A 21312-nucleotide genomic window follows, 5' to 3' on the forward strand; every position below is an offset into this window, starting at 1 on the left:
CACTGTGGCCCCTCGGTTCCACCAGGTTCCATAGCGTCACTGTGGTGCCCAGGGTTCCGTCAGCTTCGCCAGCATCCCCACGGTCTGCAGAGCTCCCCGAGCTTCTGTGGTGTCACAGTGGAGGCAGGGTTGCATCAGGTTCCATAGCATCAGCACGGTCTCCAGGGCTCCCAGAGGTTCTGTGGTGTCACAGTGGAGGCAGGGTTGCATCAGGTTCCATAGCATCACCACAGTCTCCAGGGCTCCCTGAGCTTCTGTGGTGTCACAGTGGAGGCAGGGTTGCATCAGGTTCCATAGCATCAGCACGGTCTCCAGGGCTCCCAGAGGTTCTGTGGTGTCACAGAGGAGGCAGGGTTGCATCAGGTTCCATAGCATCAGCACGGTCTCCAGGGCTCCAAGAGCTTCTGTGGTGTCACAGAGGAGGCAGGGTTGCATCAGGTTCAATAGCATCAGCACGGTCTCCAGGGCTCCCCTGAGCTTCTGTGGTGGTGTCACAGAGGAGCCAGGCTTCCTTGTAGTTCCCCAGCATCACAAAGGCTCTCCTGGGAGCCACGGGTCACAAAGCACCGTGGGCTCTGTGCAGCCCCGCTGTGTCACAATGGCCGCTGGCTTCCACGAGCCCCCGCAGTGTCCCAGTGGGCCCCGTGGCTTTAGGAGTGGGTGGCTGGGAGTTGGTGCCAGCGGCTGGGGGAGCAGCAGCAGGGACTGTGTGTGGACAGTGCCATGGCCACTTGTGTGGCCACTGGTGTCTCTGTGCCAGGCACAGCCGTGGTGTGTAACACCGGCTCTGGGTCCTTTGGCTGTGCAGGTGGCAGTCACGGCCTGGAGCAGGGCTGCTCCCGGGGGACAGCCTGGGGCAGGAGGCTGCTGGAGATTCATTCCCCACACTCCTTGTCATGAGGTGCTCGGAGTGATTGGAAAGGCTGTTGGCAGCAGGCAGTTCTCTGGGTTCAAGCTGTGGAGCTGTCAGCGGGAATGCAAAGGCCAAGCTGGTGAGCCTTTTGTCCTGGTGCCTTTAGTGTGTGAGCAGTCCCTGGTGCCGTTGTCTTTGGATCCTGAGTGTGGGAGAGGCAAGGCTTAGGATGGTGCGTAGAGCTGAGAAGGAAAGTGCCGAGAGCAGCGTGTGTGCTGCTGCTTTGAGGGGTGCAGTTGAAGTTGTAGGCAGCAAGAGCTTTCTCAGCTGGCCCTTTTGTGAGCTCTGCTTTTGCCAGATGACTTCCATCTTACCCTCTTACCATCTTAGCCTCTCATTTTTGCATATCCCAAACCCCCTTCCAAACATCCAGCAGCTGCTTGTAAAGAAGAAGTCCTAGAACAAAAAGCCAGTGCTGCCTTTCATAGCCCCTTTGCTGTCTATGAAGTAGAGGAAAGAAGCTAGTGAGACGCACTTTCTTTCTCAACTCCATAGAGCGCATCCTTCTCTCAAGGTGGCAGAGTCCTTGGCGGAAGTGAAGCATCTGCAGCTGCAGTTCAGACTGAGAGATGTGCCAGGACAGGAAACATTTGCTGACCTTCCCTGTTCCCTGTGCAACATGATTCTCGCATCCCAGTCACTTTCACATACCTTCGGTATCCCTGAGTCCAAGCAGCTAAAGCTCACAGAGACAGAAGTGTCAGGAAGGAAAACGTTCCAAAAGCACCCCCTTCTCTTATCAGCATATAAATTGTGCACAACAGGCTGCGGCACCGAACCTTCCTTCTCAGATAGACATGCCATCACACTTTTCACTCTTGCAGCTCGGTTGAAAAGCTCCAGCAGCTGCTCCCGCAATAGCAAAAGGTTCTAGAAGTGAAAGCCAGTTTGGGGCTGCACCTTCTCCTTGCCGCATGTAAGCCACACCAAACTCCCTGATGCACTCTGTCCTCCCCTTCTCAAAGGAGTAGACGGTGGCATCAGGACACACCTGTGTCCCAGCAGCTGGGTGCCCAGCCGGGAGCAGGAGCAGGGCTGGGGCTGCTCCCAAAGTTGCCCCGCCCCAATGCCAGAGCCGGACATATGCTGAGGGGGGGCTGGATCAGGCTTTATTGTCCAGCTGCATGCCAGGAGTGAGCACAAAATCTACCTGCATTCTCTGCAGCATGCCATCCTGGAGCAGAGCCATTGCCAAAGGAAGCCGTGAGCCCGTGCCAAGCCAGTGCCGGAGTGGGATCCTAGCAGCACCTGTGGAAGCCGGGAGAGAGGAGCCCACCTGGAGCAGGTTCGTGCAGGATTAATCATCCCGTGGCTTCCCACCAGGGTCCTGTTGCTTCCAAAAGGCCCCACAGTGTCACTGTGGCCCCTCGGTTCCACCAGGTTCCAGAGCGTCACTGTGGTGCCCAGGGTTCCGTCAGCTTCGCCAGCATCCCCACGGTCTGCAGAGCTCCCCGAGCTTCTGTGGTGTCACAGTGGAGGCAGGGTTGCATCAGGTTCCATAGCATCAGCACGGTCTCCAGGGCTCCCAGAGGTTCTGTGGTGTCACAGTGGAGGCAGGGTTGCATCAGGTTCCATAGCATCACCACAGTCTCCAGGGCTCCCTGAGCTTCTGTGGTGTCACAGTGGAGGCAGGGTTGCATCAGGTTCCATAGCATCAGCACGGTCTCCAGGGCTCCCAGAGGTTCTGTGGTGTCACAGAGGAGGCAGGGTTGCATCAGGTTCCATAGCATCACCACGGTCTCCAGGGCTCCAAGAGCTTCTGTGGTGTCACAGAGGAGGCAGGGTTGCATCAGGTTCCATAGCATCAGCACGGTCTCCAGGGCTCCCCTGAGCTTCTGTGGTGGTGTCACAGAGGAGCCAGGCTTCTTTGTAGTTCCCCAGCATCACAAAGGCTCTCCTGGGAGCCACGGGTCACAAAGCACCGTGGGCTCTGTGCAGCCCCGCTGTGTCACAATGGCCGCTGGCTTCCACGAGCCCCCGCAGTGTCCCAGTGGGCCCCGTGGCTTTAGGAGTGGGTGGCTGGGAGTTGGTGCCAGCGGCTGGGGGAGCAGCAGCAGGGACTGTGTGTGGACAGTGCCATGGCCACTTGTGTGGCCACTGGTGTCTCTGTGCCAGGCACAGCCGTGGTGTGTAACACCGGCTCTGGGTCCTTTGGCTGTGCAGGTGGCAGTCACGGCCTGGAGCAGGGCTGCTCCCGGGGGACAGCCTGGGGCAGGAGGCTGCTGGAGATTCATTCCCCACACTCCTTGTCATGAGGTGCTCAGAGTGATTGGAAAGGCTGTTGGCAGCAGGCAGTTCTCTGGGTTCAAGCTGTGGAGCTGTCAGCGGGAATGCAAAGGCCAAGCTGGTGAGCCTTTTGTCCTGGTGCCTTTAGTGTGTGAGCAGTCCCTGGTGCCGTTGTCTTTGGATCCTGAGTGTGGGAGAGGCAAGGCTTAGGATGGTGCGTAGAGCTGAGAAGGAAAGTGCCGAGAGCAGCGTGTGTGCTGCTGCTTTGAGGGGTGCAGTTGAAGTTGTAGGCAGCAAGAGCTTTCTCAGCTGGCCCTTTTGTGAGCTCTGCTTTTGCCAGATGACTTCCATCTTACCCTCTTACCATCTTAGCCTCTCATTTTTGCATATCCCAAACCCCCTTCCAAACATCCAGCAGCTGCTTGTAAAGAAGAAGTCCTAGAACAAAAAGCCAGTGCTGCCTTTCATAGCCCCTTTGCTGTCTATGAAGTAGAGGAAAGAAGCTAGTGAGACGCACTTTCTTTCTCAACTCCATAGAGCGCATCCTTCTCTCAAGGTGGCAGAGTCCTTGGCGGAAGTGAAGCATCTGCAGCTGCAGTTCAGACTGAGAGATGTGCCAGGACAGGAAACATTTGCTGACCTTCCCTGTTCCCTGTGCAACATGATTCTCGCATCCCAGTCACTTTCACACACCTTCGGTATCCCTGAGTCCAAGCAGCTAAAGCTCACAGAGACAGAAGTGTCAGGAAGGAAAACGTTCCAAAAGCACCCCCTTCTCTTATCAGCATATAAATTGTGCACAACAGGCTGCGGCACCGAACCTTCCTTCTCAGATAGACATGCCATCACACTTTTCACTCTTGCAGCTCGGTTGAAAAGCTCCAGCAGCTGCTCCCGCAATAGCAAAAGGTTCTAGAAGTGAAAGCCAGTTTGGGGCTGCACCTTCTCCTTGCCGCATGTAAGCCACACCAAACTCCCTGATGCACTCTGTCCTCCCCTTCTCAAAGGAGTAGACGGTGGCATCAGGACACACCTGTGTCCCAGCAGCTGGGTGCCCAGCCGGGAGCAGGAGCAGGGCTGGGGCTGCTCCCAAAGTTGCCCCGCCCCAATGCCAGAGCCGGACATATGCTGAGGGGGGGCTGGATCAGGCTTTATTGTCCAGCTGCATGCCAGGAGTGAGCACAAAATCTACCTGCATTCTCTGCAGCATGCCATCCTGGAGCAGAGCCATTGCCAAAGGAAGCCGTGAGCCCGTGCCAAGCCAGTGCCGGAGTGGGATCCTAGCAGCACCTGTGGAAGCCGGGAGAGAGGAGCCCACCTGGAGCAGGTTCGTGCAGGATTAATCATCCCGTGGCTTCCCACCAGGGTCCTGTTGCTTCCAAAAGGCCCCACAGTGTCACTGTGGCCCCTCGGTTCCACCAGGTTCCAGAGCGTCACTGTGGTGCCCAGGGTTCCGTCAGCTTCGCCAGCATCCCCACGGTCTGCAGAGCTCCCCGAGCTTCTGTGGTGTCACAGTGGAGGCAGGGTTGCATCAGGTTCCATAGCATCAGCACGGTCTCCAGGGCTCCCAGAGGTTCTGTGGTGTCACAGTGGAGGCAGGGTTGCATCAGGTTCCATAGCATCACCACAGTCTCCAGGGCTCCCTGAGCTTCTGTGGTGTCACAGTGGAGGCAGGGTTGCATCAGGTTCCATAGCATCAGCACGGTCTCCAGGGCTCCCAGAGGTTCTGTGGTGTCACAGAGGAGGCAGGGTTGCATCAGGTTCCATAGCATCACCACGGTCTCCAGGGCTCCAAGAGCTTCTGTGGTGTCACAGAGGAGGCAGGGTTGCATCAGGTTCCATAGCATCAGCACGGTCTCCAGGGCTCCCCTGAGCTTCTGTGGTGGTGTCACAGAGGAGCCAGGCTTCCTTGTAGTTCCCCAGCATCACAAAGGCTCTCCTGGGAGCCACGGGTCACAAAGCACCGTGGGCTCTGTGCAGCCCCGCTGTGTCACAATGGCCGCTGGCTTCCACGAGCCCCCGCAGTGTCCCAGTGGGCCCCGTGGCTTTAGGAGTGGGTGGCTGGGAGTTGGTGCCAGCGGCTGGGGGAGCAGCAGCAGGGACTGTGTGTGGACAGTGCCATGGCCACTTGTGTGGCCACTGGTGTCTCTGTGCCAGGCACAGCCGTGGTGTGTAACACCGGCTCTGGGTCCTTTGGCTGTGCAGGTGGCAGTCACGGCCTGGAGCAGGGCTGCTCCCGGGGGACAGCCTGGGGCAGGAGGCTGCTGGAGATTCATTCCCCACACTCCTTGTCATGAGGTGCTCAGAGTGATTGGAAAGGCTGTTGGCAGCAGGCAGTTCTCTGGGTTCAAGCTGTGGAGCTGTCAGCGGGAATGCAAAGGCCAAGCTGGTGAGCCTTTTGTCCTGGTGCCTTTAGTGTGTGAGCAGTCCCTGGTGCCGTTGTCTTTGGATCCTGAGTGTGGGAGAGGCAAGGCTTAGGATGGTGCGTAGAGCTGAGAAGGAAAGTGCCGAGAGCAGCGTGTGTGCTGCTGCTTTGAGGGGTGCAGTTGAAGTTGTAGGCAGCAAGAGCTTTCTCAGCTGGCCCTTTTGTGAGCTCTGCTTTTGCCAGATGACTTCCATCTTACCCTCTTACCATCTTAGCCTCTCATTTTTGCATATCCCAAACCCCCTTCCAAACATCCAGCAGCTGCTTGTAAAGAAGAAGTCCTAGAACAAAAAGCCAGTGCTGCCTTTCATAGCCCCTTTGCTGTCTATGAAGTAGAGGAAAGAAGCTAGTGAGACGCACTTTCTTTCTCAACTCCATAGAGCGCATCCTTCTCTCAAGGTGGCAGAGTCCTTGGCGGAAGTGAAGCATCTGCAGCTGCAGTTCAGACTGAGAGATGTGCCAGGACAGGAAACATTTGCTGACCTTCCCTGTTCCCTGTGCAACATGATTCTCGCATCCCAGTCACTTTCACACACCTTCGGTATCCCTGAGTCCAAGCAGCTAAAGCTCACAGAGACAGAAGTGTCAGGAAGGAAAACGTTCCAAAAGCACCCCCTTCTCTTATCAGCATATAAATTGTGCACAACAGGCTGCGGCACCGAACCTTCCTTCTCAGATAGACATGCCATCACACTTTTCACTCTTGCAGCTCGGTTGAAAAGCTCCAGCAGCTGCTCCCGCAATAGCAAAAGGTTCTAGAAGTGAAAGCCAGTTTGGGGCTGCACCTTCTCCTTGCCGCATGTAAGCCACACCAAACTCCCTGATGCACTCTGTCCTCCCCTTCTCAAAGGAGTAGACGGTGGCATCAGGACACACCTGTGTCCCAGCAGCTGGGTGCCCAGCCGGGAGCAGGAGCAGGGCTGGGGCTGCTCCCAAAGTTGCCCCGCCCCAATGCCAGAGCCGGACATATGCTGAGGGGGGGCTGGATCAGGCTTTATTGTCCAGCTGCATGCCAGGAGTGAGCACAAAATCTACCTGCATTCTCTGCAGCATGCCATCCTGGAGCAGAGCCATTGCCAAAGGAAGCCGTGAGCCCGTGCCAAGCCAGTGCCGGAGTGGGATCCTAGCAGCACCTGTGGAAGCCGGGAGAGAGGAGCCCACCTGGAGCAGGTTCGTGCAGGATTAATCATCCCGTGGCTTCCCACCAGGGTCCTGTTGCTTCCAAAAGGCCCCACAGTGTCACTGTGGCCCCTCGGTTCCACCAGGTTCCATAGCGTCACTGTGGTGCCCAGGGTTCCGTCAGCTTCGCCAGCATCCCCACGGTCTGCAGAGCTCCCCGAGCTTCTGTGGTGTCACAGTGGAGGCAGGGTTGCATCAGGTTCCATAGCATCAGCACGGTCTCCAGGGCTCCCAGAGGTTCTGTGGTGTCACAGTGGAGGCAGGGTTGCATCAGGTTCCATAGCATCACCACAGTCTCCAGGGCTCCCTGAGCTTCTGTGGTGTCACAGTGGAGGCAGGGTTGCATCAGGTTCCATAGCATCAGCACGGTCTCCAGGGCTCCCAGAGGTTCTGTGGTGTCACAGAGGAGGCAGGGTTGCATCAGGTTCCATAGCATCACCACGGTCTCCAGGGCTCCAAGAGCTTCTGTGGTGTCACCGAGGAGGCAGGGTTGCATCAGGTTCAATAGCATCAGCACGGTCTCCAGGGCTCCCCTGAGCTTCTGTGGTGGTGTCACAGAGGAGCCAGGCTTCCTTGTAGTTCCCCAGCATCACAAAGGCTCTCCTGGGAGCCACGGGTCACAAAGCACCTTGGCTCTGTGCAGCCCCGCTGTGTCACAATGGCCGCTGGCTTCCACGAGCCCCCGCAGTGTCCCAGTGGGCCCCGTGGCTTTAGGAGTGGGTGGCTGGGAGTTGGTGCCAGCGGCTGGGGGAGCAGCAGCAGGGACTGTGTGTGGACAGTGCCATGGCCACTTGTGTGGCCACTGGTGTCTCTGTGCCAGGCACAGCCGTGGTGTGTAACACCGGCTCTGGGTCCTTTGGCTGTGCAGGTGGCAGTCACGGCCTGGAGCAGGGCTGCTCCCAGGGGACAGCCTGGGGCAGGAGGCTGCTGGAGATTCATTCCCCACACTCCTTGTCATGAGGTGCTCAGAGTGATTGGAAAGGCTGTTGGCAGCAGGCAGTTCTCTGGGTTCAAGCTGTGGAGCTGTCAGCGGGAATGCAAAGGCCAAGCTGGTGAGCCTTTTGTCCTGGTGCCTTTAGTGTGTGAGCAGTCCCTGGTGCCGTTGTCTTTGGATCCTGAGTGTGGGAGAGGCAAGGCTTAGGATGGTGCGTAGAGCTGAGAAGGAAAGTGCCGAGAGCAGCGTGTGTGCTGCTGCTTTGAGGGGTGCAGTTGAAGTTGTAGGCAGCAAGAGCTTTCTCAGCTGGCCCTTTTGTGAGCTCTGCTTTTGCCAGATGACTTCCATCTTACCCTCTTACCATCTTAGCCTCTCATTTTTGCATATCCCAAACCCCCTTCCAAACATCCAGCAGCTGCTTGTAAAGAAGAAGTCCTAGAACAAAAAGCCAGTGCTGCCTTTCATAGCCCCTTTGCTGTCTATGAAGTAGAGGAAAGAAGCTAGTGAGACGCACTTTCTTTCTCAACTCCATACAGCGCATCCTTCTCTCAAGGTGGCAGAGTCCTTGGCGGAAGTGAAGCATCTGCAGCTGCAGTTCAGACTGAGAGATGTGCCAGGACAGGAAACATTTGCTGACCTTCCCTGTTCCCTGTGCAACATGATTCTCGCATCCCAGTCACTTTCACACACCTTCGGTATCCCTGAGTCCAAGCAGCTAAAGCTCACAGAGACAGAAGTGTCAGGAAGGAAAACGTTCCAAAAGCACCCCCTTCTCTTATCAGCATATAAATTGTGCACAACAGGCTGCGGCACCGAACCTTCCTTCTCAGATAGACATGCCATCACACTTTTCACTCTTGCAGCTCGGTTGAAAAGCTCCAGCAGCTGCTCCCGCAATAGCAAAAGGTTCTAGAAGTGAAAGCCAGTTTGGGGCTGCACCTTCTCCTTGCCGCATGTAAGCCACACCAAACTCCCTGATGCACTCTGTCCTCCCCTTCTCAAAGGAGTAGACGGTGGCATCAGGACACACCTGTGTCCCAGCAGCTGGGTGCCCAGCCGGGAGCAGGAGCAGGGCTGGGGCTGCTCCCAAAGTTGCCCCGCCCCAATGCCAGAGCCGGACATATGCTGAGGGGGGGCTGGATCAGGCTTTATTGTCCAGCTGCATGCCAGGAGTGAGCACAAAATCTACCTGCATTCTCTGCAGCATGCCATCCTGGAGCAGAGCCATTGCCAAAGGAAGCCGTGAGCCCGTGCCAAGCCAGTGCCGGAGTGGGATCCTAGCAGCACCTGTGGAAGCCGGGAGAGAGGAGCCCACCTGGAGCAGGTTCGTGCAGGATTAATCATCCCGTGGCTTCCCACCAGGGGCCTGTTGCTTCCAAAAGGCCCCACAGTGTCACTGTGGCCCCTCGGTTCCACCAGGTTCCATAGCGTCACTGTGGTGCCCAGGGTTCCGTCAGCTTCGCCAGCATCCCCACGGTCTGCAGAGCTCCCCGAGCTTCTGTGGTGTCACAGTGGAGGCAGGGTTGCATCAGGTTCCATAGCATCAGCACGGTCTCCAGGGCTCCCAGAGGTTCTGTGGTGTCACAGTGGAGGCAGGGTTGCATCAGGTTCCATAGCATCACCACAGTCTCCAGGGCTCCCTGAGCTTCTGTGGTGTCACAGTGGAGGCAGGGTTGCATCAGGTTCCATAGCATCAGCACGGTCTCCAGGGCTCCCTGAGCTTCTGTGGTGTCACAGTGGAGGCAGGGTTGCATCAGGTTCCATAGCATCAGCACGGTCTCCAGGGCTCCCAGAGGTTCTGTGGTGTCACAGAGGAGGCAGGGTTGCATCAGGTTCCATAGCATCACCACGGTCTCCAGGGCTCCAAGAGCTTCTGTGGTGTCACAGAGGAGGCAGGGTTGCATCAGGTTCAATAGCATCAGCACGGTCTCCAGGGCTCCCCTGAGCTTCTGTGGTGGTGTCACAGAGGAGCCAGGCTTCCTTGTAGTTCCCCAGCATCACAAAGGCTCTCCTGGGAGCCACGGGTCACAAAGCACCGTGGGCTCTGTGCAGCCCCGCTGTGTCACAATGGCCGCTGGCTTCCACGAGCCCCCGCAGTGTCCCAGTGGGCCCCGTGGCTTTAGGAGTGGGTGGCTGGGAGTTGGTGCCAGCGGCTGGGGGAGCAGCAGCAGGGACTGTGTGTGGACAGTGCCATGGCCACTTGTGTGGCCACTGGTGTCTCTGTGCCAGGCACAGCCGTGGTGTGTAACACCGGCTCTGGGTCCTTTGGCTGTGCAGGTGGCAGTCACGGCCTGGAGCAGGGCTGCTCCCAGGGGACAGCCTGGGGCAGGAGGCTGCTGGAGATTCATTCCCCACACTCCTTGTCATGAGGTGCTCAGAGTGATTGGAAAGGCTGTTGGCAGCAGGCAGTTCTCTGGGTTCAAGCTGTGGAGCTGTCAGCGGGAATGCAAAGGCCAAGCTGGTGAGCCTTTTGTCCTGGTGCCTTTAGTGTGTGAGCAGTCCCTGGTGCCGTTGTCTTTGGATCCTGAGTGTGGGAGAGGCAAGGCTTAGGATGGTGCGTAGAGCTGAGAAGGAAAGTGCCGAGAGCAGCGTGTGTGCTGCTGCTTTGAGGGGTGCAGTTGAAGTTGTAGGCAGCAAGAGCTTTCTCAGCTGGCCCTTTTGTGAGCTCTGCTTTTGCCAGATGACTTCCATCTTACCCTCTTACCATCTTAGCCTCTCATTTTTGCATATCCCAAACCCCCTTCCAAACATCCAGCAGCTGCTTGTAAAGAAGAAGTCCTAGAACAAAAAGCCAGTGCTGCCTTTCATAGCCCCTTTGCTGTCTATGAAGTAGAGGAAAGAAGCTAGTGAGACGCACTTTCTTTCTCAACTCCATAGAGCGCATCCTTCTCTCAAGGTGGCAGAGTCCTTGGCGGAAGTGAAGCATCTGCAGCTGCAGTTCAGACTGAGAGATGTGCCAGGACAGGAAACATTTGCTGACCTTCCCTGTTCCCTGTGCAACATGATTCTCGCATCCCAGTCACTTTCACACACCTTCGGTATCCCTGAGTCCAAGCAGCTAAAGCTCACAGAGACAGAAGTGTCAGGAAGGAAAACGTTGCAAAAGCACCCCCTTCTCTTATCAGCATATAAATTGTGCACAACAGGCTGCGGCACCGAACCTTCCTTCTCAGATAGACATGCCATCACACTTTTCACTCTTGCAGCTCGGTTGAAAAGCTCCAGCAGCTGCTCCCGCAATAGCAAAAGGTTCTAGAAGTGAAAGCCAGTTTGGGGCTGCACCTTCTCCTTGCCGCATGTAAGCCACACCAAACTCCCTGATGCACTCTGTCCTCCCCTTCTCAAAGGAGTAGACGGTGGCATCAGGACACACCTGTGTCCCAGCAGCTGGGTGCCCAGCCGGGAGCAGGAGCAGGGCTGGGGCTGCTCCCAAAGTTGCCCCGCCCCAATGCCAGAGCCGGACATATGCTGAGGGGGGGCTGGATCAGGCTTTATTGTCCAGCTGCATGCCAGGAGTGAGCACAAAATCTACCTGCATTCTCTGCAGCATGCCATCCTGGAGCAGAGCCATTGCCAAAGGAAGCCGTGAGCCCGTGCCAAGCCAGTGCCGGAGTGGGATCCTAGCAGCACCTGTGGAAGCCGGGAGAGAGGAGCCCACCTGGAGCAGGTTCGTGCAGGATTAATCATCCCGTGGCTTCCCACCAGGGTCCTGTTGCTTCCAAAAGGCCCCACAGTGTCACTGTGGCCCCTCGGTTCCACCAGGTTCCATAGCGTCACTGTGGTGCCCAGGGTTCCGTCAGCTTCGCCAGCATCCCCACGGTCTGCAGAGCTCCCCGAGCTTCTGTGGTGTCACAGTGGAGGCAGGGTTGCATCAGGTTCCATAGCATCAGCACGGTCTCCAGGGCTCCCAGAGGTTCTGTGGTGTCACAGTGGAGGCAGGGTTGCATCAGGTTCCATAGCATCACCACAGTCTCCAGGGCTCCCTGAGCTTCTGTGGTGTCACAGTGGAGGCAGGGTTGCATCAGGTTCCATAGCATCACCACGGTCTCCAGGGCTCCCAGAGGTTCTGTGGTGTCACAGAGGAGGCAGGGTTGCATCAGGTTCCATAGCATCACCACGGTCTCCAGGGCTCCAAGAGCTTCTGTGGTGTCACCGAGGAGGCAGGGTTGCATCAGGTTCAATAGCATCAGCACGGTCTCCAGGGCTCCCCTGAGCTTCTGTGGTGGTGTCACAGAGGAGCCAGGCTTCCTTGTAGTTCCCCAGCATCACAAAGGCTCTCCTGGGAGCCACGGGTCACAAAGCACCGTGGGCTCTGTGCAGCCCCGCTGTGTCACAATGGCCGCTGGCTTCCACGAGCCCCCGCAGTGTCCCAGTGGGCCCCGTGGCTTTAGGAGTGGGTGGCTGGGAGTTGGTGCCAGCTGCTGGGGGAGCAGCAGCAGGGACTGTGTGTGGACAGTGCCATGGCCACTTGTGTGGCCACTGGTGTCTCTGTGCCAGGCACAGCCGTGGTGTGTAACACCGGCTCTGGGTCCTTTGGCTGTGCAGGTGGCAGTCACGGCCTGGAGCAGGGCTGCTCCCGGGGGACAGCCTGGGGCAGGAGGCTGCTGGAGATTCATTCCCCACACTCCTTGTCATGAGGTGCTCGGAGTGATTGGAAAGGCTGTTGGCAGCAGGCAGTTCTCTGGGTTCAAGCTGTGGAGCTGTCAGCGGGAATGCAAAGGCCAAGCTGGTGAGCCTTTTGTCCTGGTGCCTTTAGTGTGTGAGCAGTCCCTGGTGCCGTTGTCTTTGGATCCTGAGTGTGGGAGAGGCAAGGCTTAGGATGGTGCGTAGAGCTGAGAAGGAAAGTGCCGAGAGCAGCGTGTGTGCTGCTGCTTTGAGGGGTGCAGTTGAAGTTGTAGGCAGCAAGAGCTTTCTCAGCTGGCCCTTTTGTGAGCTCTGCTTTTGCCAGATGACTTCCATCTTACCCTCTTACCATCTTAGCCTCTCATTTTTGCATATCCCAAACCCCCTTCCAAACATCCAGCAGCTGCTTGTAAAGAAGAAGTCCTAGAACAAAAAGCCAGTGCTGCCTTTCATAGCCCCTTTGCTGTCTATGAAGTAGAGGAAAGAAGCTAGTGAGACGCACTTTCTTTCTCAACTCCATAGAGCGCATCCTTCTCTCAAGGTGGCAGAGTCCTTGGCGGAAGTGAAGCATCTGCAGCTGCAGTTCAGACTGAGAGATGTGCCAGGACAGGAAACATTTGCTGACCTTCCCTGTTCCCTGTGCAACATGATTCTCGCATCCCAGTCACTTTCACACACCTTCGGTATCCCTGAGTCCAAGCAGCTAAAGCTCACAGAGACAGAAGTGTCAGGAAGGAAAACGTTGCAAAAGCACCCCCTTCTCTTATCAGCATATAAATTGTGCACAACAGGCTGCGGCACCGAACCTTCCTTCTCAGATAGACATGCCATCACACTTTTCACTCTTGCAGCTCGGTTGAAAAGCTCCAGCAGCTGCTCCCGCAATAGCAAAAGGTTCTAGAAGTGAAAGCCAGTTTGGGGCTGCACCTTCTCCTTGCCGCATGTAAGCCACACCAAACTCCCTGATGCACTCTGTCCTCCCCTTCTCAAAGGAGTAGATGGTGGCATCAGGACACACCTGTGTCCCAGCAGCTGGGTGCCCAGCCGGGAGCAGGAGCAGGGCTGGGGCTGCTCCCAAAGTTGCCCCGCCCCAATGCCAGAGCCGGACATATGCTGAGGGGGGGCTGGATCAGGCTTTATTGTCCAGCTGCATGCCAGGAGTGAGCACAAAATCTACCTGCATTCTCTGCAGCATGCCATCCTGGAGCAGAGCCATTGCCAAAGGAAGCCGTGAGCCCGTGCCAAGCCAGTGCCGGAGTGGGATCCTAGCAGCACCTGTGGAAGCCGGGAGAGAGGAGCCCACCTGGAGCAGGTTCGTGCAGGATTAATCATCCCGTGGCTTCCCACCAGGGTCCTGTTGCTTCCAAAAGGCCCCACAGTGTCACTGTGGCCCCTCGGTTCCACCAGGTTCCATAGTGTCACTGTGGTGCCCAGGGTTCCGTCAGCTTCGCCAGCATCCCCACGGTCTGCAGAGCTCCCCGAGCTTCTGTGGTGTCACAGTGGAGGCAGGGTTGCATCAGGTTCCATAGCATCAGCACGGTCTCCAGGGCTCCCAGAGGTTCTGTGGTGTCACAGTGGAGGCAGGGTTGCATCAGGTTCCATAGCATCACCACAGACTCCAGGGCTCCCAGAGGTTCTGTGGTGTCACAGTGGAGGCAGGGTTGCATCAGGTTCCATAGCATCAGCACGGTCTCCAGGGCTCCCAGAGGTTCTGTGGTGTCACAGAGGAGGCAGGGTTGCATCAGGTTCCATAGCATCACCACGGTCTCCAGGGCTCCCAGAGGTTCTGTGGTGTCACAGAGGAGGCAGGGTTGCATCAGGTTCCATAGCATCAGCACGGTCTCCAGGGCTCCCCTGAGCTTCTGTGGTGGTGTCACAGAGGAGCCAGGCTTCCTTGTAGTTCCCCAGCATCACAAAGGCTCTCCTGGGAGCCACGGGTCACAAAGCACCGTGGGCTCTGTGCAGCCCCGCTGTGTCACAATGGCCGCTGGCTTCCACGAGCCCCCGCAGTGTCCCAGTGGGCCCCGTGGCTTTAGGAGTGGGTGGCTGGGAGTTGGTGCCAGCGGCTGGGGGAGCAGCAGCAGGGACTGTGTGTGGACAGTGCCATGGCCACTTGTGTGGCCACTGGTGTCTCTGTGCCAGGCACAGCCGTGGTGTGTAACACCGGCTCTGGGTCCTTTGGCTGTGCAGGTGGCAGTCACGGCCTGGAGCAGGGCTGCTCCCAGGGGACAGCCTGGGGCAGGAGGCTGCTGGAGATTCATTCCCCACACTCCTTGTCATGAGGTGCTCAGAGTGATTGGAAAGGCTGTTGGCAGCAGGCAGTTCTCTGGGTTCAAGCTGTGGAGCTGTCAGAGGGAATGCAAAGGCCAAGCTGGTGAGCCTTTTGTCCTGGTGCCTTTAGTGTGTGAGCAGTCCCTGGTGCCGTTGTCTTTGGATCCTGAGTGTGGGAGAGGCAAGGCTTAGGATGGTGCGTAGAGCTGAGAAGGAAAGTGCCGAGAGCAGCGTGTGTGCTGCTGCTTTGAGGGGTGCAGTTGAAGTTGTAGGCAGCAAGAGCTTTCTCAGCTGGCCCTTTGGTGAGCTCTGCTTTTGCCAGATGACTTCCATCTTACCCTCTTACCATCTTAGCCTCTCATTTTTGCATATCCCAAACCCCCTTCCAAACATCCAGCAGCTGCTTGTAAAGAAGAAGTCCTAGAACAAAAAGCCAGTGCTGCCTTTCATAGCCCCTTTGCTGTCTATGAAGTAGAGGAAAGAAGCTAGTGAGACGCACTTTCTTTCTCAACTCCATAGAGCGCATCCTTCTCTCAAGGTGGCAGAGTCCTTGGCGGAAGTGAAGCATCTGCAGCTGCAGTTCAGACTGAGAGATGTGCCAGGACAGGAAACATTTGCTGACCTTCCCTGTTCCCTGTGCAACATGATTCTCGCATCCCAGTCACTTTCACACACCTTCGGTATCCCTGAGTCCAAGCAGCTAAAGCTCACAGAGACAGAAGTGTCAGGAAGGAAAACGTTGCAAAAGCACCCCCTTCTCTTATCAGCATATAAATTGTGCACAACAGGCTGCGGCACCGAACCTTCCTTCTCAGATAGACATGCCATCACACTTTTCACTCTTGCAGCTCGGTTGAAAAGCTCCAGCAGCTGCTCCCGCAATAGCAAAAGGTTCTAGAAGTGAAAGCCAGTTTGGGGCTGCACCTTCTCCTTGCCGCATGTAAGCCACACCAAACTCCCTGATGCACTCTGTCCTCCCCTTCTCAAAGGAGTAGACGGTGGCATCAGGACACACCTGTGTCCCAGCAGCTGGGTGCCCAGCCGGGAGCAGGAGCAGGGCTGGGGCTGCTCCCAAAGTTGCCCCGCCCCAATGCCAGAGCCGGACATATGCTGAGGGGGGGCTGGATCAGGCTTTATTGTCCAGCTGCATGCCAGGAGTGAGCACAAAATCTACCTGCATTCTCTGCAGCATGCCATCCTGGAGCAGAGCCATTGCCAAAGGAAGCCGTGAGCCCGTGCCAAGCCAGTGCCGGAGTGGGATCCTAGCAGCACCTGTGGAAGCCGGGAGAGAGGAGCCCACCTGGAGCAGGTTCGTGCAGGATTAATCATCCCGTGGCTTCCCACCAGGGTCCTGTTGCTTCCAAAAGGCCCCACAGTGTCACTGTGGCCCCTCGGTTCCACCAGGTTCCATAGCGTCACTGTGGTGCCCAGGGTTCCGTCAGCTTCGCCAGCATCCCCACGGTCTGCAGAGCTCCCCGAGCTTCTGTGGTGTCACAGTGGAGGCAGGGTTGCATCAGGTTCCATAGCATCAGCACGGTCTCCAGGGCTCCCAGAGGTTCTGTGGTGTCACAGTGGAGGCAGGGTTGCATCAGGTTCCATAGCATCACCACAGTCTCCAGGGCTCCCTGAGCTTCTGTGGTGTCACAGTGGAGGCAGGGTTGCATCAGGTTCCATAGCATCAGCACGGTCTCCAGGGCTCCCAGAGGTTCTGTGGTGTCACAGAGGAGGCAGGGTTGCATCAGGTTCCATAGCATCACCACGGTCTCCAGGGCTCCAAGAGCTTCTGTGGTGTCACCGAGGAGGCAGGGTTGCATCAGGTTCAATAGCATCAGCACGGTCTCCAGGGCTCCCCTGAGCTTCTGTGGTGGTGTCACAGAGGAGCCAGGCTTCCTTGTAGTTCCCCAGCATCACAAAGGCTCTCCTGGGAGCCACGGGTCACAAAGCACCGTGGGCTCTGTGCAGCCCCGCTGTGTCACAATGGCCGCTGGCTTCCACGAGCCCCCGCAGTGTCCCAGTGGGCCCCGTGGCTTTAGGAGTGGGTGGCTGGGAGTTGGTGCCAGCTGCTGGGGGAGCAGCAGCAGGGACTGTGTGTGGACAGTGCCATGGCCACTTGTGTGGCCACTGGTGTCTCTGTGCCAGGCACAGCCGTGGTGTGTAACACCGGCTCTGGGTCCTTTGGCTGTGCAGGTGGCAGTCACGGCCTGGAGCAGGGCTGCTCCCGGGGGACAGCCTGGGGCAGGAGGCTGCTGGAGATTCATTCCCCACACTCCTTGTCATGAGGTGCTCGGAGTGATTGGAAAGGCTGTTGGCAGCAGGCAGTTCTCTGGGTTCAAGCTGTGGAGCTGTCAGCGGGAATGCAAAGGCCAAGCTGGTGAGCCTTTTGTCCTGGTGCCTTTAGTGTGTGAGCAGTCCCTGGTGCCGTTGTCTTTGGATCCTGAGTGTGGGAGAGGCAAGGCTTAGGATGGTGCGTAGAGCTGAGAAGGAAAGTGCCGAGAGCAGCGTGTGTGCTGCTGCTTTGAGGGGTGCAGTTGAAGTTGTAGGCAGCAAGAGCTTTCTCAGCTGGCCCTTTTGTGAGCTCTGCTTTTGCCAGATGACTTCCATCTTACCCTCTTACCATCTTAGCCTCTCATTTTTGCATATCCCAAACCCCCTTCCAAACATCCAGCAGCTGCTTGTAAAGAAGAAGTCCTAGAACAAAAAGCCAGTGCTGCCTTTCATAGCCCCTTTGCTGTCTATGAAGTAGAGGAAAGAAGCTAGTGAGACGCACTTTCTTTCTCAACTCCATAGAGCGCATCCTTCTCTCAAGGTGGCAGAGTCCTTGGCGGAAGTGAAGCATCTGCAGCTGCAGTTCAGACTGAGAGATGTGCCAGGACAGGAAACATTTGCTGACCTTCCCTGTTCCCTGTGCAACATGATTCTCGCATCCCAGTCACTTTCACACACCTTCGGTATCCCTGAGTCCAAGCAGCTAAAGCTCACAGAGACAGAAGTGTCAGGAAGGAAAACGTTGCAAAAGCACCCCCTTCTCTTATCAGCATATAAATTGTGCACAACAGGCTGCGGCACCGAACCTTCCTTCTCAGATAGACATGCCATCACACTTTTCACTCTTGCAGCTCGGTTGAAAAGCTCCAGCAGCTGCTCCCGCAATAGCAAAAGGTTCTAGAAGTGAAAGCCAGTTTGGGGCTGCACCTTCTCCTTGCCGCATGTAAGCCACACCAAACTCCCTGATGCACTCTGTCCTCCCCTTCTCAAAGGAGTAGATGGTGGCATCAGGACACACCTGTGTCCCAGCAGCTGGGTGCCCAGCCGGGAGCAGGAGCAGGGCTGGGGCTGCTCCCAAAGTTGCCCCGCCCCAATGCCAGAGCCGGACATATGCTGAGGGGGGGCTGGATCAGGCTTTATTGTCCAGCTGCATGCCAGGAGTGAGCACAAAATCTACCTGCATTCTCTGCAGCATGCCATCCTGGAGCAGAGCCATTGCCAAAGGAAGCCGTGAGCCCGTGCCAAGCCAGTGCCGGAGTGGGATCCTAGCAGCACCTGTGGAAGCCGGGAGAGAGGAGCCCACCTGGAGCAGGTTCGTGCAGGATTAATCATCCCGTGGCTTCCCACCAGGGTCCTGTTGCTTCCAAAAGGCCCCACAGTGTCACTGTGGCCCCTCGGTTCCACCAGGTTCCATAGTGTCACTGTGGTGCCCAGGGTTCCGTCAGCTTCGCCAGCATCCCCACGGTCTGCAGAGCTCCCCGAGCTTCTGTGGTGTCACAGTGGAGGCAGGGTTGCATCAGGTTCCATAGCATCAGCACGGTCTCCAGGGCTCCCAGAGGTTCTGTGGTGTCACAGTGGAGGCAGGGTTGCATCAGGTTCCATAGCATCACCACAGACTCCAGGGCTCCCAGAGGTTCTGTGGTGTCACAGTGGAGGCAGGGTTGCATCAGGTTCCATAGCATCAGCACGGTCTCCAGGGCTCCCAGAGGTTCTGTGGTGTCACAGAGGAGGCAGGGTTGCATCAGGTTCCATAGCATCACCACGGTCTCCAGGGCTCCAAGAGCTTCTGTGGTGTCACAGAGGAGGCAGGGTTGCATCAGGTTCAATAGCATCAGCACGGTCTCCAGGGCTCCCCTGAGCTTCTGTGGTGGTGTCACAGAGGAGCCAGGCTTCCTTGTAGTTCCCCAGCATCACAAAGGCTCTCCTGGGAGCCACGGGTCACAAAGCACCGTGGGCTCTGTGCAGCCCCGCTGTGTCACAATGGCCGCTGGCTTCCACGAGCCCCCGCAGTGTCCCAGTGGGCCCCGTGGCTTTAGGAGTGGGTGGCTGGGAGTTGGTGCCAGCGGCTGGGGGAGCAGCAGCAGGGACTGTGTGTGGACAGTGCCATGGCCACTTGTGTGGCCACTGGTGTCTCTGTGCCAGGCACAGCCGTGGTGTGTAACACCGGCTCTGGGTCCTTTGGCTGTGCAGGTGGCAGTCACGGCCTGGAGCAGGGCTGCTCCCAGGGGACAGCCTGGGGCAGGAGGCTGCTGGAGATTCATTCCCCACACTCCTTGTCATGAGGTGCTCAGAGTGATTGGAAAGGCTGTTGGCAGCAGGCAGTTCTCTGGGTTCAAGCTGTGGAGCTGTCAGAGGGAATGCAAAGGCCAAGCTGGTGAGCCTTTTGTCCTGGTGCCTTTAGTGTGTGAGCAGTCCCTGGTGCCGTTGTCTTTGGATCCTGAGTGTGGGAGAGGCAAGGCTTAGGATGGTGCGTAGAGCTGAGAAGGAAAGTGCCGAGAGCAGCGTGTGTGCTGCTGCTTTGAGGGGTGCAGTTGAAGTTGTAGGCAGCAAGAGCTTTCTCAGCTGGCCCTTTGGTGAGCTCTGCTTTTGCCAGATGACTTCCATCTTACCCTCTTACCATCTTAGCCTCTCATTTTTGCATATCCCAAACCCCCTTCCAAACATCCAGCAGCTGCTTGTAAAGAAGAAGTCCTAGAACAAAAAGCCAGTGCTGCCTTTCATAGCCCCTTTGCTGTCTATGAAGTAGAGGAAAGAAGCTAGTGAGACGCACTTTCTTTCTCAACTCCATAGAGCGCATCCTTCTCTCAAGGTGGCAGAGTCCTTGGCGGAAGTGAAGCATCTGCAGCTGCAGTTCAGACTGAGAGATGTGCCAGGACAGGAAACATTTGCTGACCTTCCCTGTTCCCTGTGCAACATGATTCTCGCATCCCAGTCACTTTCACACACCTTCGGTATCCCTGAGTCCAAGCAGCTAAAGCTCACAGAGACAGAAGTGTCAGGAAGGAAAACGTTCCAAAAGCACCCCCTTCTCTTATCAGCATATAAATTGTGCACAACAGGCTGCGGCACCGAACCTTCCTTCTCAGATAGACATGCCATCACACTTTTCACTCTTGCAGCTCGGTTGAAAAGCTCCAGCAGCTGCTCCCGCAATAGCAAAAGGTTCTAGAAGTGAAAGCCAGTTTGGGGCTGCACCTTCTCCTTGCCGCATGTAAGCCACACCAAACTCCCTGATGCACTCTGTCCTCCCCTTCTCAAAGGAGTAGACGGTGGCATCAGGACACACCTGTGTCCCAGCAGCTGGGTGCCCAGCCGGGAGCAGGAGCAGGGCTGGGGCTGCTCCCAAAGTTGCCCCGCCCCAATGCCAGAGCCGGACATATGCTGAGGGGGGGCTGGATCAGGCTTTATTGTCCAGCTGCATGCCAGGAGTGAGCACAAAATCTACCTGCATTCTCTGCAGCATGCCATCCTGGAGCAGAGCCATTGCCAAAGGAAGCCGTGAGCCCGTGCCAAGCCAGTGCCGGAGTGGGATCCTAGCAGCACCTGTGGAAGCCGGGAGAGAGGAGCCCACCTGGAGCAGGTTCGTGCAGGATTAATCATCCCGTGGCTTCCCACCAGGGTCCTGTTGCTTCCAAAAGGCCCCACAGTGTCACTGTGGCCCCTCGGTTCCACCAGGTTCCATAGCGTCACTGTGGTGCCCAGGGTTCCGTCAGCTTCGCCAGCATCCCCACGGTCTGCAGAGCTCCCCGAGCTTCTGTGGTGTCACAGTGGAGGCAGGGTTGCATCAGGTTCCATAGCATCAGCACGGTCTCCAGGGCTCCCAGAGCTTCTGTGGTGTCACAGTGGAGGCAGGGTTGCATCAGGTTCCATAGCATCACCACAGACTCCAGGGCTCCCAGAGGTTCTGTGGTGTCACAGTGGAGGCAGGGTTGCATCAGGTTCCATAGCATCAGCACGGTCTCCAGGGCTCCCAGAGGTTCTGTGGTGTCACAGAGGAGGCAGGGTTGCATCAGGTTCCATAGCATCACCACGGTCTCCAGGGCTCCAAGAGCTTCTGTGGTGTCACAGAGGAGGCAGGGTTGCATCAGGTTCAATAGCATCAGCACGGTCTCCAGGGCTCCCCTGAGCTTCTGTGGTGGTGTCACAGAGGAGCCAGGCTTCCTTGTAGTTCCCCAGCATCACAAAGGCTCTCCTGGGAGCCACGGGTCACAAAGCACCGTGGGCTCTGTGCAGCCCCGCTGTGTCACAATGGCCGCTGGCTTCCACGAGCCCCCGCAGTGTCCCAGTGGGCCCCGTGGCTTTAGGAGTGGGTGGCTGGGAGTTGGTGCCAGCGGCTGGGGGAGCAGCAGCAGGGACTGTGTGTGGACAGTGCCATGGCCACTTGTGTGGCCACTGGTGTCTCTGTGCCAGGCACAGCCGTGGTGTGTAACACCGGCTCTGGGTCCTTTGGCTGTGCAGGTGGCAGTCACGGCCTGG

The sequence above is a fragment of the Aphelocoma coerulescens genome, unplaced genomic scaffold (genome assembly GCF_041296385.1).
Source record: "Aphelocoma coerulescens isolate FSJ_1873_10779 unplaced genomic scaffold, UR_Acoe_1.0 HiC_scaffold_77, whole genome shotgun sequence".
In the NCBI taxonomy this organism is placed as follows: domain Eukaryota; kingdom Metazoa; phylum Chordata; class Aves; order Passeriformes; family Corvidae; genus Aphelocoma; species Aphelocoma coerulescens.